Source organism: Lithobates pipiens, unplaced genomic scaffold (assembly GCF_037356315.1).
Source record: "Lithobates pipiens isolate NorthernLeopardFrog02 unplaced genomic scaffold, aLitPip1_a1.2 Scaffold_16, whole genome shotgun sequence".
Taxonomy (NCBI): domain Eukaryota; kingdom Metazoa; phylum Chordata; class Amphibia; order Anura; family Ranidae; genus Lithobates; species Lithobates pipiens.
In genome coordinates, this window is record NW_027507748.1 from 312,981,505 (window position 1) to 312,999,413 (window position 17,909).

A 17,909-nucleotide genomic window follows, 5' to 3' on the forward strand; every position below is an offset into this window, starting at 1 on the left:
TGCAATATCAATTTTTTGCAGCAATCACTTTGCTCACCCCTAATCTCCTAGATGTGAAATATCTAAAAAAAAAAAAAAAAAAATAAATGGCATGCAATTGATTTCTGTGGTGACCATGTCAGTACCCTCTGAAATATTTCTTAATGCTATACCATTAAAATACTGTAGATAACCTCTCAAAATAAACTAGTAAAAATAATAAAATATAGATCTAATGCTTGGAATGATGTCAAGCTGCAGTGAGTTTCTACAAAATTGTATTTGCCCTCTGGTTATAATAAACGCACGGATGATCTGTTGTCCATCCACTGCTGTCATGTGCATAATAAAGCTACGTCTATTTCAGGGTAGATCCGCTACGATGTGAGAGGGAACTGAGCCAAGAGGTAGTCTGACAGTCTCAAGACGAACCAAGGTCCAGGGAGTACACCAGTGAAGCTTTTCACAGTCTTGGCATTTCATATTTCTTCTGTCTTTTTCCTGGGTGAGTGGTGTAATACATAATATCATGTTATTTTATAGTGAAAGTAATGGAATTGGTTGAGTTTACTTTAATAGAATTTTTTTAAGTCAGTACATTTTTAAAATGTTTTTTTTTTTTTCATGTTCAAATACAATGTATATATATATATATATATATATATATATATATATATATATATAGATATATATAGATAGATAGATAGATAGATAGATAGATAGATAGATAGATAGATAGATAGATAGATAGATAGATAGAGATAGATATATATTTAGAACAATGTGCCAAATTCAAAGCATATCTAAAGTGGATCTGGAAATCACTAATGGAAAGTTCGTCATTATGGTTTGGCCATTCTATGTCTGATGCTCTTCCACCTTTCCTCAGCCTATTGCTGAATAATTTCAGGTTCAACCTTGTTAGGTTGGTCAATAGTTCATGGAAAAACACTGACAACACAGGTACAGGCAGAGGCGGGTTTTCAGTTTATATGATTCATCCACATACATCTAATACACATACACAAACATCTATATCAGAAGTGAATCAATAGGGAAGAAAGAGCAGAAATGTACTATATGCAATGTCTGATGTAACATGTAACTAGGGGGAGATTTACTAAAACTGGAGAGTGCAAAATCCGGTGCAGCTTTGCACAGAAACCAATCAGGTCCCAGGTATTGTCAAAGCTTAACTGAACAAGCTTAAGTTAGAAGCTGATTGGTTACCATGCACAGCTGCAGCAGATTCTGAGTGATCCAGTTTTAGTAAATCAACTCCAATGTTTTATGTTATGAGCCTACATACTAACATTGAATTGATATTCCTCAGCTGCACCTCAAACATTCATATGTTTGCTTGTGAGTGTACTTGTTGTGTTGTCTTAAATAAAGAGATATATATAATAAAAAAAAATAAAAAAAAACATGCACCTGTCTGCCAAAAATACAAAAAATCTTGACTGTAATAAATAAATAAAAATAATGACCTATATCATCTAGACCAGGCATCACTAAATGGTGGACCGAGTCACTGTTCCATTTGGACCACCATTTAGCAGTCTTTTCTTCCCCCATCTGTTGAGCTGTAATCTTCACAAATCCGTCAGCGGGAGGCAGGAAAGTTCTGGATGGAGGATGGGAGCTGCCTGAGGTTAACAAGCAAGGATTTGGCTGCTTGGATGAAAGGCAGTCCAGCAACCAATCGCTATCTTGCAGCTCCCACCATCCATTCAGTCATGCTGTGCCTCCTGCCCTTCAATCGTTCTGTGTAAGGTAAGACAGTGAGGGGGGAGTTAAAAGGGGTTGAGGACACCAATGTGGAGGTTGGCTGATATAAAAAAGGTGCCGAGGACTAAATATGGCGATGTGGGGGGGCTGAGGACTGTGATGTGGGAGAGCTAAGGACTGTAATGTGAGGGGGCTGAGGCCTGTAAAGTGGGGGAGCTGAGAGCAATACATTTGGAGGAATCTGAAGACTGTAATGTGGGAGGCTGAGGACTGTGATGTGGGAAGGCCTGAGGGGACAGTAACGATGGAGGGGGACTGATGACTGTGATGTGGCGGGGGGGGCTGAGAAACATAATGTGAAGGACAATGAGGACAGTAAGGTGGGGGTGGCTCAGGACTGTAATGTGAGGGCTGAAGACAGTAACGTTGGGTGGCTGAGGACTGCAATGTGGGGGAGGCGGAGAGACTGAGGACAGTAATGTGGGGGGGGGTGATGTAAATAGGGGCAGAGGACAGTACTGTAGGGGGAAGTGGTTGATATCAAGGAAGTGTAAAAGGGGGTGAAGGAGGGTGATGTAAAGAGGGAGCTAAGCACACTCATCAAGAGGTGATTTTGATGTGAAGGGGGGGGAGGGACTGCGATGTGCAGTGAGGACTGAAGACACTGATGTAAGAATGGGTTCAGGTCTGTGCATGTGCATTCGGTGCACATGTTTTGGATAGGTCAGCCCATTCATTTTAATGGCCTGCACTATTCGTGAGAAACACAGAGAATGAAAAACACCAAGCCGCATGGTGTTGCAGCTACATGCGGTTTGGCACATCGGAAAATGTGCCACAGGTGCCGACATGAGATTCCGACCTCTGCTGGAAGAACATTTTATCGCCCGGACCTCTGTGAATTTTAATTCTATACCCCTGATCTAGACTATTGTGCTTTCTGTCATCGTACTCCAAGTGTCTATCAAAAATGAAAAAAAAAAATAGGATGGGAGATATAAAAGAAGGTTATACATTTTATACTTCAACTTCTTGAGTTATTTCATCTTTAAAACATGCCTGTATTAACAAAGCTTAGATAAATGTGATTAAAAAATGACCACAGGCAAAGCAGCAAAATAGGAAATTAAAAATACTCTTCCTGTTACTACATGCAGAACATATTTTTTTCTGCAAGAAGGTGTTAATGTTGTCAGTTTTTGTCTTTCCCAATGCTAGGAGTATATGAAGTATATAAGATGGATTTGTATGCACATGTGTGTATGTTTGGTTTTGTGTGTGTGTGTGTTTTATATTTATAAGCATTAAACCAAACTTGAGAACTTTTTAAATGTTGCTGAGATGATGCAGTGCAGATACTCCCAGTGCCCCTAAAATCTGACTTCGCAGTTCGCAAACTATCATCGTATATCTTATTTTCCACCTTGGACATGCTCCTTCTTGTTCTCCCTGATTTTATGTTGGCCTGTTACCCATCATGCTTTCTGTCTAATCGGGAGCCAAGGACAATGGGAAGGTGCAGACTACATTGTGACTAAAAGAGATTGCATCCTTGCCAAGTACAGTGTACTGATTAGAGATGCTCACTAAGCAAAGTGAGAAAATACAGTACGTGTTTAGGTGCCTTTAGCATTATCTGGTGCAACTTAAAGCCTAAGTTTACTTTAAAAAAAAGAAAAAAAAAATTAAAAAAGCACAGGGGATATTATCTACCTTTATCGTAATGTGTCCCTTGTGCTGTTGTGTCCTCATTTAGCAGAAATCTTTCTCCTCCAATGCACTCCCCATTCACCACTGTAATCTTCCAGTGAGGTCAAGGGTAACCCCTTCTCGCTCATGTAGCCCATTGTACTGAGCTTTGTTTCGTGGGCCCGCATATATATTTGCATCTTTGTTTGTGCTGGGAGAGCACCACCCAGCACACTCCCAGCACAGAGACTGGGGTCTCACAGAGAGCCCTGGCCCCCGTACTAACTATCGGGACCCGGATCTTCTGATTCTGGATCACCAGAGGTCAAGGTTAAACCCTTCTCACTGATGTAACACTTATACGTGGCCCCATTGTACTGGGCCTTGTTTTGTGGGTCCACATATATCGGTATCTCTGTTCGTGCTGGGAGTGCACCGCCCAGTGCGATCCCAACACAGAGATTGGGGTCTCACAGAGAGCCCTGGTCCCCGTTCTAAATATCGGGACCCGGATCTCCCAATTCCAGGTCATCAGATCGCTGTGGTAGCCTTTGTGTGAAGCCCGCTCCTGTGTTTTTCTCTCCGTGTGAATGGAGATGAAGGATACAATATATCTTTCTCTATTCTTGCCTAGAGGGGAAAAAAAGTGTGTGTAAAAAATAAATAAGTAATAAAAAATAAAAATAAAAAAAAATAAAGAAAAATATCTAGATCAAGGCTTGATCTAAGTCAGTGCCAGGGTTAGTGTTTGGGTCAAAAGTCAAGGACAGGGTCAACAGTCAGGGTCAATATATTTTGGCAGGATGTTTTATTTTTTCTAAACTAGCATCAGTGTCAGTTAGTGTCAAAAACAGAGTTATGCCACGTACACACGTAGCAGACTATCCAGCAGACTTAGTCTGGCGGACTTTCCACCGGACTGTCTGGCGGACTTTCCGAACGAGCTACCTGCCCACACACACACTGTACTTTTGTGGTGGACTAAGTACGGCGTACTTAGTCCGCGGACTATCCGCCATACTTTTGAAATGAACGGACTCGCCCACACATACGGAGTAAAGTCCGCTCATTTTGAGCACGGCTCCAGGTAGCCGGGACCAGAGAAGTAAGCGTCGCTGGCCCTGTCACCTGGTATGGACTTAAAGGGGAATCCCCCAGGTCGATATCAGACCCTTATCTGAGCACGCTACCCTGCCGGCCAGGAAAGGGGGTGGGGATGAGCGAGTGCCCCCCCTGAGCCGTACCAGGCCGCGTGCCCTCAACATGGGGGGTGCCTTGGGAAGGGGGGCCGCGTGGCCACCCCACCCCAAAGCACCTTGTCGCTATGTTGATTAGGACAAGGGCCTCTTCCCGACAACCCTGGCCATTGGTTGTCGGGGTCTGCGGGCGGGGGGCTTATCGGAATCCGTGAGCCCCCTTTAATAAGGGGGCCCCCGGATCCCGGCCCCCACCCTATGTGAATGAGTACGGGGTACAATGTACCCCTACCCATTCACCTGTGAAAAAAAAAAAAAAAAAACACAACACACAAGGGTTAAAATAGTTTATTGCACAGCTCCGGGGGTCTTCTTCCATCTTCGGGGGTCTTCTCGCTGGACTCCTCCACTATCTTCCGCTATCTCTTTTACTAGCAGAGGAGCCCGGCTTTCTTCTTCGCCACCGCCGCCCTCTTCTTCCAACTTTGGGGGTCTTGTCCCCCTCTTCCGTGGTCTTGTCACCCCAACATTTCTTACTCGCGGTCTGTTGTACCATGAAAGTTTTTTAAAAAGCATCAGGTTCTCTGCTTATTTTTTTTCCTTATGTGAAATACCTGGTGATCCTGCCAGACCCTTGGTGTTGCTATTTCAAACTCACCACGCCAGGCATGGAAACTCATCCATCCCAGTATGGTCAGTTCATGACTCATGCCTCCTACTGACACGCCCCACTGCAGTAAGCCCCTTATGCAGTTGAAAACAGAGGTCATGTGACCATTTTAAAAAAGGGGGATTTTTAATGTGTTTGTGTGTGTGTGTGTGTGTGTGTGTGTGTGTGTGTGTGTGTGTGTGTGTGTGTGTGTGTGTGTGTGTATATATACAAAAGTGAGTACACCCTTAACATTTTTGTAAATATTTTATTACATCTTTTCATGTGACAACACAAAATTACACTTTGCTACAATGTAAAGTAGTGAGTGTACAGCTTGTATAACAGGATAAATTTGCTGTCCCTTCAAAACAGCAAAATAACACACAGATAATGTATAAACTGCTGGCAACAAAAGTGGCTACACCCCTAAGTGAAAATTTCCAAATTGGGCCCAATTAGCCATTTTCCCTCCCCGGTGTCACATGTGAATGGGGAGCGGGTGTGTTAAATTTGGTGTTATCACTCTCACTCTCTCATATTAGTCACTGGAAGTTCAACATGGCACCTCATGGCAAAGAACTCTCTGAGGATCTGAAAAAAAAAGAATTGTTGCTCTACATAAAGATGGTCTAAGCGATAAGAAGATTGCCAAGACCCTGAAACTGAGCTGCAGCACGGTGGCCAAGACCATAAAGTGGATTAACAGGACAGGTTCCACTCAGAGCAGGCCTCTCCATGGTCAACCAAAGAAGTTGAGTGCACATTCTCAGCGTCATATCCAGAGGTTGTCTTTGGGAAATAGATGTATAAGTGCTGACATTGCTGCAGAGATTGAAGGGGTGGGGGATCAGCCTGTCAGTGCTCAGACCATACGCTGCACACTGCATCAAATTGGACTGTATGTCTGTCATCCCAGAAGGAAACCTCTTCTAAAGATGATACACAAGAAAACTCACAAACAGTTTGCTGAAGATAAGCAGACTAGGAACATGGATTACTGGAACCATGTCCTGCGGTCTGATGAGACCATGATAAACTTATATGGTTCAGATGGTGTCAAGCCTGTGTGGCGGCAATCAGTACAAAGACAAGTATATCTTGCCTACAGTAAAGCATGGTGCTTGGAGTTTCATAGTCTGGGGCTGCACGAGTGCTACCAGCACTGGGGAACTACAGTTCATTGAGGAAACCATGAATGCCAAGATATACTGTGACATACTGAAGCAGAGCATGAACCCCTCCCTTTGAAGACTGGGCTGCAGGGCATTATTCCAACATAACAACCCCAAACACACCTCCAAGCAGGGCTGGACTGGGACAGAAATTTGGCCCTGGACTTCATCCAGACCGGCCCACTTACATTTTGAGTGTCCCATCAGCACCCCCTTACATTAGAGTGTCCCATTACCAGTCCCCTTACATCAGAGTGTCCCATCAGCACCCCCTTACATCAGAGTGTCCCATGAGAAGCCCTCTTACATTAGAGTGTCCAATGAGCAGCCCCCTTACATCAGAGTGTCCCATCAGCAGCCCCTTACATCAGAGTGTCCCATCAGCAGCCCCTTACATCAGAGTGTCTCATTAGCAGCCCCCTTACATCAGAGTGTCCCATTACCAGCCCCCTTACATCAGAGTGGCCCACTGAGCCATCGGCCCACCGGGAAACTCCTTGTAGTCCCGATGGCCAGTACATGCCTGCCTCCAAGACTGCCTTGCTAAAAAAGCTAAGGGTAAAGGCGATGGACTGGCCCAGCATGTCTTCAGACATAAACCCTGTTGAGCATCTGTGAGGCATCCTCAAACAGAAGGTGGAGGAGCGTGAGGTCTCTAACATCCACCAGCTCTGTGATGTCTTCATGGAGCAGTGGAAGAGGACTCCAGTGGCAACCTGTGAAGCTCTGGTGAACTTCATGCCCAAGAGGGTTAAGGCAGTGTTGGAAAATAATGACGGCCACACAAAATATTGACACTTTGGGCCCAATTTGGATATTTTCACTTAGGGCTGTACTCACCTTTGTTTCCAGCTGTTTAGACATTAATGGCTTTGTGTTGAGTTATTTTGAGGGGACAGCAAATTTACACTGTTATACAAGCTGTACACTCACTACTTTACATTGTAGCAAAGTGTAATTTCTTCAGTGTTATCAGATGAAAAGATATAATAAAATATTTACAAAAATGTTAGGGGTGTACTCACTATGTGAGATACAGCGTGCGTGCGTGCGTGCGTGCGTGCGTGCGTGCGTGCGTGCGTGCGTGCGTGCGTGCGTGCGTATATATGTAGCAAGGTCCCAGGGCCCCAGAGGCCTAATGGTGACCTCAAGGGTTAGGGAGAGCTGACATCTTTCCTTATAGAGTGGGGTTTTTTTTTGGATGCAAACAAGAGATTTATTGTGTCTTAACAAGAACTGTCAGAGAGTTGTCTCCTGTGGCAACTAATCTTGCAACAGTCACTAAGGTTATTTGCGCATAGCTCTTGCTAACACAGAATAGTCCTTCTCTTATCTCACAGTATCCCACTGTAGATCTTCACTCACTGAGCTCCCAGTCTCTCACTAGACGTCCAGATCCCAGTCGTCACTGGATCTCTTGAGCTCTTCCACAGCTATCCAGCTGTATACTCCTCAGGCATCACCCCCCGCTAACCTGCTGGGTCCCTGGCTTGGCACTTGCTGATGCTTTCCCATTTCTTCACCGTCCCCGGCTGGTGAGAAGACTGCTTTGGTACTTGCTTCAGCTTACTCACAGTAGTCTCCAGAAACAAGGTGAATGGTCCCTCAGTGGCGACAGCTTCCCCTCTACCTCAGACCACAACTTTTTTCCCGTCCGGCTGAACCATCGCAACTCGGTTGGACTCCAATCTTGCAGTCCCAATCCTACGCTGGTTCTCCTGCTCCTGGATAGGCCTCAGGCAGCCTAGCAGCCAGGTGTCCTCAGGATAGGCCTCTGGCTTCTGGCCTAGCAACTCACGGGGATATAACACACGTCCAGCCAGACACCCGTCCAGGTGGCACAGAACACGATCATCTGACTTCACCCAAATAAATAGGCTCTCCCAGCAGGCCAAGGGACTAAAAGAAACCCCAGCCATGGGCTGAGACACCCCACCCATTCATGATCTGACCTTGCTAAGCCCTTCTCAATCTAATGTCACCAGCCACAGTGCCACCTAGTGATAGCAGAGAAAAGGTGCAGCAATTCTACAATTTAGAGAGAAATCCGTGGATCTTCTAACAGCCAGGACAGTTACTACCTGGCAAACTAAATTTGTTAGCAGCCCTGTCTAAATACCAGGGTGACATATATACTGTATATACTGCATTTCTATTTTCAACTGAATGGGTGGTTTTACAAGGTGAGGGTCTCATATACTTTAGTGAATCTAGCAGAAGATGTCGAATTGCTACATTTAAATTGGTAGAATATTTAATGGCATAGTGTGACATAAGCTTAGCAGTGTCTTTTTTGCTGTTTTACCACACCTTTTCTGCATTGTTTGGCAAATTCTTTGTGTAGAAAGACTTTCCTGTACATCTTCAGCTCCTTCTGAGCCTTCTTTTCTTTTTCAGCACCTATGAAGTAATAATTTGATTTGACACCTAAGCCTTAAGCACAAGCAATACGTATTGTTGTTGACAACAGGGCCTTAAAGACGCCCTGTGATTATGTAAAACTTCTAAAATTTAAATACTGTATGTGTAATTTGCTGTAACACATATAAAATTGTTATATCTTTGTTGCTATGGACAACGTTTTTGTGGTTTTGTAAGGTCTGATTATACCACTAATTTATTGTTGACTCACCTAGGCTTCGTAAGCAATATTTTCGCAAAACACTCAGACCGCATGACTTGGATTTAATTTGCCACATGCTCTGTCTTTACTAGCCAGAAAAATATTACCTAAAAACCACAGTATAAGAAAACTAGATTAGTAACCAAAATATTTAAAGTGTAAGGGCCTGTTCACACTGCTGTGATGCCGAAACCCTGCAAATCCATTGCGGGTTATCGCATTGCATGTTTTCCAGCGGCAGTTCGACCTTATGCGAACTTCTGGGAGAGTCAGTTAAAAATTAATGACACCCCCAAAAGACAGGTATCGGATCGCAGGGGCGCGAACACCCATGCAATCCGATTCTGCTGTGGACAAAAAAAGGGTCCTATGCGAGTTTGATGCAAATTCAGCCATAAAGAACTTATGGCTGAAATCGCATTGCACAGAGATCGCATGGGATTTTCACTGTAGTGTGGTGCAAATCACATCCAATCTCTGACATTGCACCAGTGTGAACCGGCCCTAAGTGCAGTTTTATTTCTTTTTTTACAGCCACCTGGGCATCACTGAGATAGATTTCTCCCTGCTTAGGCCTCCTTCACACGTGCCTACAGAAGTGTACACCTATGCGAGGGCCATGCTTGTCCTCACAGAGATGTACTAGTGTTCGGCCCATCCCCATGCAGGCAATCCCATTCATTACAATTTGGATACAGGCTGCATGGACACAGCTGCTTCCAATTTGATAGCCATGCGAATTTGGGTGCACGGCACTAAACACAGGCAATGTGTAGACATCCGCTTCATACCAATAGACATAAGTGGGAATGCCTATAGAGGAATGCATGGAACACCTGTACATCCTCGTGTGGGAAAACATGACAAAATGTGTCAATGATATATTTATTAGACCAAATGAGAGCAAATAAGAAAGTTAATTCTAGGGGGTTGCATACACTTTAAGGGCCGGTTCACACCAGAATCATAGAAGAATGCAGTTTGTGTTCCTGTACGATTATTGTGCATTCCCCTGCAGTGTGATTTAGCATTCATTGGAATGGGCTACAGATCGCACCAGACTGCACAAAAAAGTAGTACTACTTTTGAAAAACACGCGACACCAGATTGCATGGCACTGCGGTATCATGCAATCTGGTGCCCTCAAACACACTGCGTTTGTGATCTGTGTTTGGGATACGGTTAATGATGTATTGGCATCTACAGCAGATCGCAAAGGCAGTGCATTGTAAACACAGTTTGGGAAACGTGCATGAAAAGCTCCTCTCCTGCAACGTGTACTGGTGTGAACCAGCTTTATCTGATTGTTGGAAATATCCTTGTTGTAGAACACTGAGTTCAACAGGATGCTTATGAGATAATGGGCAACAAGTAGTTAAACCTCTCAGAAGGAAAGAAACCTTATTGCTTGTTTATAACAGAAAAAGGTAAGAATATGCAACAAAGTTTAATAAAATCCTTGCAACGTACATGGATTACCCAGAGGGGATTGTTTTTGTTTTTTTCATAAGTGGAGACACTTCAAATGTTTAAAGTGTTGTCTCCAACCAAAATGTAGTTGTTTTTTGTTTGTTTTAGGAAAGAGTTAATAATCCCACTGGATTCACTTTTTTTTATTTGTCCTGGAGACCATTTTTGCGCAGAAAGGCTGAGGTCACACTCTTTTGTGTGCATTGCATCGTGCATGGGAACATTTATTTTAACGACAATTGTCTTACTTCATAATGTGTCTTTGCTACAGGTAGTGAGGGGAAATATTATGTCCATGGTAATTAATTCCTTGTATTATTAGACTCAATCAACTTTTATGAATACTGCACTCATCTTTAATAAAACCATTTTGATATTCAATCATTTTTGATATATGGAATAAACTTAAAACCTTTTTGATAATTTATATTATATATATTATATTTTATTTGCTCTAATTATTGTTGCTAAAAGTAACCCCTTACCTGGTACTCTCTAATATAGGGTACCATACTTCCCCTTTTCTTTTTTTTCTTTAAGTGAGGGGAACTCGCCTAAATGGGACACAGACAAAAAAAAAAACATTTGGAGATTAAGCCCACGCTATAAAAAAAATAGTTTCAGTTAGAAATATACTTTAACATATCCAGTATATATTCACATATACTTTCTTGTAAGTCTAGGGTGTAAACATTTTTTTGAGAATAAAAAATTAATCTTATTTATATTGTACTTTTTTCTTATCTGAAAGGGCTATCATTGTTTTATTGTTATAAATTAAATTGAGGAGGATTTGGATTTTGTGGGAATTTCAGAGACCTAGTTCAACAGCTCTCATGATTGGCTGGCAACCATTCAAAGGTATACCATTTATTGCAGGGATAGAGAGGGTAAAAAAGGGGGAGAAGTTTGTCTATGTATCAAGAATAATGCACAAGTGAATGTGAGAGATGACATCACTAAGGGAACTAGGGAGTAAGTAGAATCTTTATGGTTAGAGCTCCAAAGAGATGAAGCTAAGGGGAGTATGCTATAGGCCCTCTAACCTGAGGAAGGAGGGAGAGACAGACCTCCTATCACAATTTGGATTAGCAACAAGGATGGGAAGTGTCATCATAAAGGGGATTTTAATTATCCAGACATAGACTGGGTAGAGGGAACCACACATTTGTCTTGGGCTCGCAAGTTCATGAACAATTTCGTGGGGCAAATGGTAGATGCACCAACGAGAAATAAAGCGTTACTAGATCTACTGATTACCAACAATACAGACCTGATCACAGGTGTGGAAATATGGGGCAGTTTATGAAACAACGATCACAGGTCAATTGGCTTCAGTATAAATCACACAAATAGGAAACATAAGGGAAACACAAAGACACTGAATTTCAAAAGAGCCAACTTCCCTAAAATACGAACCTTGCTAGAAGGAATAAATTGGGATAAAATATTAGGAACAAAGAACACAGAGGAGAGATGGGTTAGCTTTAAACCCTGATGGGTAAAGCATAATGGCCTACTATGCATCGGATAGTAGCCCATTATGTGTCACTTACCTGACACAGGAGCCAGCAATGTCACTGCTGTCCCCTGTAGTCCGAAGCATCCATCTTCTTCCAGGTAGCCGCCATTAGCGGCATGCTGCTAATGGTGATAGTGCGCCTGCGCCGCTGTCTACGGCGAATGTGCCGTAGACAGCTGTGACTGTCTTTTAGTAAATATCTCCTGAACCATGTAGGTTTAGGAGATATTTCTTGGACCTACATGTAAGCCTTAATCTAGGCTTACCTGTAGGTTAAAGTGGTTTGTAAGGGTTTACAACAACTTTAAGAGCATATATATACTTTAAGACAATGCATCTCATTGGGTAATAAAGTTAGACTGAATGGAAACTGTATCATTAGCAGTAATCAGCATGGATCCGTTCCTGCCAAACCAATCTATTAACCCTCTATGAGGAGATAAGTTGCCATCTAGATAAAGGAAGGTCCATAGACGTGGTTTATCTGGATTTTGCAAAAGCATTTGACACAGTTCCCCATAAACGTTCACTGTACAAAATATGGTTCGTTGGCATGGACCATAGGGTGAGTACATGGATTGAAAACTGACTACAAGAGCGAGTTCAGAGGGTGGTGATAAATGGGGAATACTCGGAATGATGAGGGGTGGGTAGGGGGGTCCCTCAGGGTTCTGGGACAAATCCTATTTTGTTTCTAATTTGTTCATAAATCACCTGGAGGATGGGGTAAACAGTTCAATCTCTGTAGTTGTAGACGATACTAAGCTAAGCAGGGCAATAACTTCTCCGCAGTATGTGGAAACCGTGCAAGAAGATCTGAAAAAAATGAATGGGCAAGTACAAGGCAAATGTGGTTTAACGTAGAAAATTTTAAAATAATGCATTTGGGTGGAAAAAATATGAATGCAATCAATACACTAGGGGAAGAACCTCTAGAAGAATCTAGGATGGAAAATGACCTGGGGGTCCTAGTAGATGATAGGCTCAGTAATGGCATGCAATGCCAAGCTGCTGCTAACAAAGCAAAAAAAAGCAAACAGAATATTGGCATGCATTAAAGAGAGATTAACACCAAGAATAAAGTGATAATTCTCCCAATCTACAAGACTCTGGTCCAGCCGCACCTGGAGTAAACTGTCCAGTTCTGGGCACCAGTCCTCAGGAAGGATGTACTGGAAATGGAGTGAGTACAAAGAAAGGCAACAAAGCTAATAAAGGGTCTGGAGGATATTAGTTATGAGGAAAGGTTGCGAGCACTGAACTTATTCTCTCTGGAGAAGAAATTGATGATTTCAATTTACAAGTACTGTACTGGTGACCCCGCAATAGGCATAAAACTTTTTCATGGAAGGGAGTTTAACAAGACTCGTGGCCACTCATTAAAATTAGAAGAAAAGAGGTTTAACCTTAAACTACGTAGGGGGTTCTTTACTGTAAGGATGTGGCATTCCCTTCCACAGACAGTGGTCTCAGCATGGGGCATCGATAGATAAGCACCTGAACAACAACAGCATACAGGGATATACAAGGTATTACTGACATATAATCACACAGATAGGTTGGACTTGATGGACTTGTGTCTCTTTTCAAACTCACCTACTATGTAACTATGTAACTATGTAAATCAGATATCCTGTTTTCATAATAAAAATTATAGTAATCTTGTAAATGAATTGTGCTGAATTGTAGAATGCATTTTTTTTTTCAAAAAAACATAATCTTTATTCAAAATCATCTAGTTTTAAAAGCACTTCTTAGTAAGCAAGTTTAATATATCAAGCGTGTATGATTTTATCTAGAACACTATGCTTATTCTACTGTTCCTTCATTAGAATACAACTTTTAGCAATGCTTAAGCCCCGTACACACGAGCGGACTTTTCAACATCCAAAGTCCGACGGACTGAGTCCGTCAGACTATTCGATTGTGTGTGGGTTGCAACGGACTTTTGACTCGCCAAAGTCCGAAGGACTTTAGAATATAGAACATGCTTCAAATTTTTCCGAAGGAACTCCGCCGGACCCGGTCCCTTCGAAAAATTTGCTCGTGTGTATGCTATTCCGACGGACTAAAACCGACGCTAGGGCAGCTATTGGCTACTGGCTATGAACTTCCGTATTCGAATCCAGTCGTACGTCATCACGTTCGAATCCGTCGGAGTTTAGTGTGATTGTGTGTGGCCAAGTCCGCTCAGCCGAAAAGTCCGTCAGAACTCCGTCGGAACTTCGGCAGAACTCCGACGGAACTCCTTTGGAAGTCTGTCGGACATAAGTCCTCTCGTGTGTACGGGGCTTTAGATTACTAAAATCAACGTTTTTATCCTTTTTAAATGTTTTTTTTGATTCACTGATAATTTTGCTTTTGCTTTTTTTGATTCACTGATAATTTTGCTTTTGGTTCAAAATATTTGTGCTGAAAATTACCGTATTATTTTTTTTTTACTTATTTAATTCAAGGAAAAATATGTAAAGAGGTAGAAGAGTATTATAAGGTAGACAAAGTTTGAAATTTAATTTTAAGTTAAATCTAAAAAAATTGAAAAAATATTAGGAGAAAATAGTAAAGGTTATCTTCCTTAAATGACAGGTTTCGATCCTGTTGCAAAAGCACCAGTACAGTCACTTAGCCTTATCACACAATTCTTTAGTGGATAAGTCTTCAAAGTATATTCATTGCTGGATTGGACCCTGACATTCTGGAGACACCCTTAGCTTTCCAGACCTCTAGATCCCGAGCTACAGTATATTCAGTGTTGTTTGTACTGCCATCCCCGCCCTCCGGCTACAGTACACGATTGGAGCAAGGGATTTGTAGTTTTACTAAATAACACACTTAAAGTATATTAAGCTTATAGGGTAGTTAAAAGTAATACTTGTATTTACTCATTATTTACTCAGTAAATAACTTAGACCATTCCTATTTAATTACATCCTATAGGTGATGCAGTTCTCACTTTTTGCTGCAATTCACTAATCAAACACCTGCCTTCCATAAAATCATACCCAAATCCATAACTCAAGACTCACCCCTCTTATACATGGACAGTCTGGGTGCTGGCCACTATAGTCTGTCTCCACAAACAATCTGTTGTGACTGCCGACTTCAAAACGCTGCAAAATTGCGGGAAAAATTAAGGCTATGTATACATTAAGCCTTGCACGTTTTATCCTAACTGCTCCAGAACAGATGTTTTAATTAATTCCCACCCTTAACAAAGCTAAGCTTGAAGTACATTTTATTATGGGTTTAATAATTTCTAAAGGGAATCTGTCAAGACAATTTAATCCTGTACCATGCGGTGACATGCTTGCCACAAAGCTGTCAATTCTCCTAGTTTGCAATGGCAATAGCAACCATCTGCATTGCAAATGAATCTTCACTGTGCCAGATTATTGCCAAATTCATATAGAATATAGAATGGACACAAGTCTATATTATGCTAACATACCCTGCTAACATTTTTTTCTTTTTTTAAAATAAATTTTCTTAGTGCACATATTGTATACTCGATTAAAGCCCAACTCCCAATGTCCCTTGAAAAAGCCCCTAATAATATTCACAACCGTGTATTCCCACCTGTACAGAAATTAAGATGTTACGTTCAAATGACTTTGTTGTTCTATTTCTCAATGTAAGTTGTCATTGGATACAACTAATAATTGCTAGATATTAGCTGTGTGTTGCAAACTCTCTGTGTGCCACTTTGATTTTAGATATTTTTGTCCTAATAATCTAATGTTTTTTTCTATGGAGGTTCTTTATTAAACTGGGTAGAGTAGCCCTAAAAACATATTTTTTTAAATATTTCTATATTTACGTTTTTTTCATAGCTTTATAATACAGATTCTCTTTTTAAGTCTGTGCACATTCTTATTGTTTAGTATGTAGAAATACATAAATTGCTAAAAATATATAAAAAAGTTTGAATGATTTGACGATTAAATTTAAATGTACTGATGTCCATACATAGAAACACAGCAAAATGTAGAAATACATTTTTAAATCTATCTGTCCAATCTGCAACAGTAAAGCTGATTTGAACCAGACACAACAGATGACACTATCATACAGAATTCATACATCTGCGTTAAGTCTTTGCACAACTGCTGCCATTGACCTCTAAGTGCTTCAGCCATTTGGCTGAATGGCTGTGTCTCTTGGGTATGTTCAAATCTGGCAAGGTGCAAGCTCTCCTTGGAAAGATATGTACAGTACTTCATAATTCTTAACATAAAGAAAATAATAAGGACAGATAGTAAGTGTCAGAAAATGTAATATCTATCAAAATTCCAGAGTGGACATATTGTTTTTTTGGGGGGGGGGCTCAGGATTGTAATGATTTGGCACTACCAATTCTAGTGCAAAAATTAAAGTGATATTGTTAGATAACTTTTTTCCAGTTAGGATGCTAATAGCATCCTAATGCTCATGGCAACATGTACCTACCGCTCTGCTTTTTTCTATGTCTTCTGCATTTCTGTCTTCTTATTTTGCCAGGTACCCAAATCATTGGCTCTGACTTCCTTTGTAAGGATGGCTCCTTGGCCTGAAGGGTCCTGTCAGAAGCAATGTTCATAGTCACAATATTGCTGCCAGTGCTACATACACTGGACACACACAAGGCAGCCAATGGAAAGTTTTTAAGCTGACGCACATTAATGCTGGCACTAGGAATGATAAGACATTTAGTCAGGAGAGTCAGAGCACTCACTCCCCAACTGGAAGCTCAGGAAAGCCACAAAGAGGAAATCTGAAGGCTGCGCTATATACAGCAATGAATGTGAGTGTTTAATGGCATTGTGACAGACACACCATCATTAATTGGCAATTGGTTAAAAAGGCAGGAAGGATGTAACTGTAATAAAAAGGCTGAGCCAATAGTACCACGTTAAGTACATAATTCAAGTAAGAATTTTGTTTAATACTAGGAATTAGTTGAGGTTCAAGTGTTTACTTTAACCTCATTTAACCCCCCACCCCAGCTGCGTACTTATCTCAGTAATGCAGCCATGGCCTGCTCAGATGTTTTTAGCCACTCTAGCAGAAAGTGACACGCCTGCACCGTGAGTCCTCAAAGATGTGTATAGACCGAATAGTGATACCAGAGTTAAGTCACACTATTTTAATAGGAATCATCCAGTTTTTGTCCCTTTCTTTCCTAACGGTCACCCAATTCAACCTCTAACTTACCAGGGGAAGACAAGGTCAGGTTCTCTTACTGGTGGACCTTTCAATAAGCATGGCTGTATTGGTCCTTCTTTCCTGTATGAGAATTCAGGTATTGAATTCTAAAATACATCCAGCTTCTACAAATACAAATGCTTTTAAAGGGGTGCTCTTGATGAGTGATCCATGATCCCCTGGTTTAAAGAATACCCTTTTCACAACAGATTTTACTATTCCCTTCTAGTAGTACAAACGAGATGCCAGAACAAGTGGTGAATGCATATGGCAATTATCTAAAATTGTGCAGGAAGGAAATATGAAAGGCTTTGTTTCCCCTTAGAGCAGGTGGACAAGTAGCTCTAGGGGAAAGCTTAGTCTTTACAAGTTTAGCCATATTTTGGGAAGGGCTATGTCAAATGACCCTCCTTGAATAGACTAGTGTGCTAAACCTGTAGGCTTTGAGGACACTTGAGCTTTATTGGAATTTCCTACAATTATAGCAGTGCTTCTGCTAAAAGGGTGATTTCTGTAAGGCTCGGTTCACACTGTATGCCGATGCGGTTCACAGCAAGGGTCCTATGCATCCTGGTTCACTGTTTCAGGTCCGATTTCAGGCTGAATTTTTGGCTGAATTCGGACCTGAAATGGACCAAAAGACGCATGGAGCTCCTGTGCAAATTTGCACCAGAGCCACGTCAGAGATATGTGA

The 17,909-nt window shown here is 41.6% G+C and overlaps 1 protein-coding gene across 3 annotated transcripts in view; it reads left to right on the top strand.

Moving 5' to 3' along the window:
- NGF (nerve growth factor) overlaps positions 1-17,909 on the top strand; it is a 152,259-nt gene that overhangs the window by 64,968 nt on the left and 69,382 nt on the right. The window contains exon 2 of one of the 3 annotated variants that reach the window (XM_077481629.1): positions 347-484. The exons of 1 other annotated variant lie outside the window; for it this stretch is intronic. The gene's annotated coding sequence lies outside the window, so the exon portion shown is untranslated. The remainder of the gene's footprint in view (positions 1-346; positions 485-17,909) is intronic. One more of the 3 variants, XM_077481630.1, reaches the window with a different exon arrangement.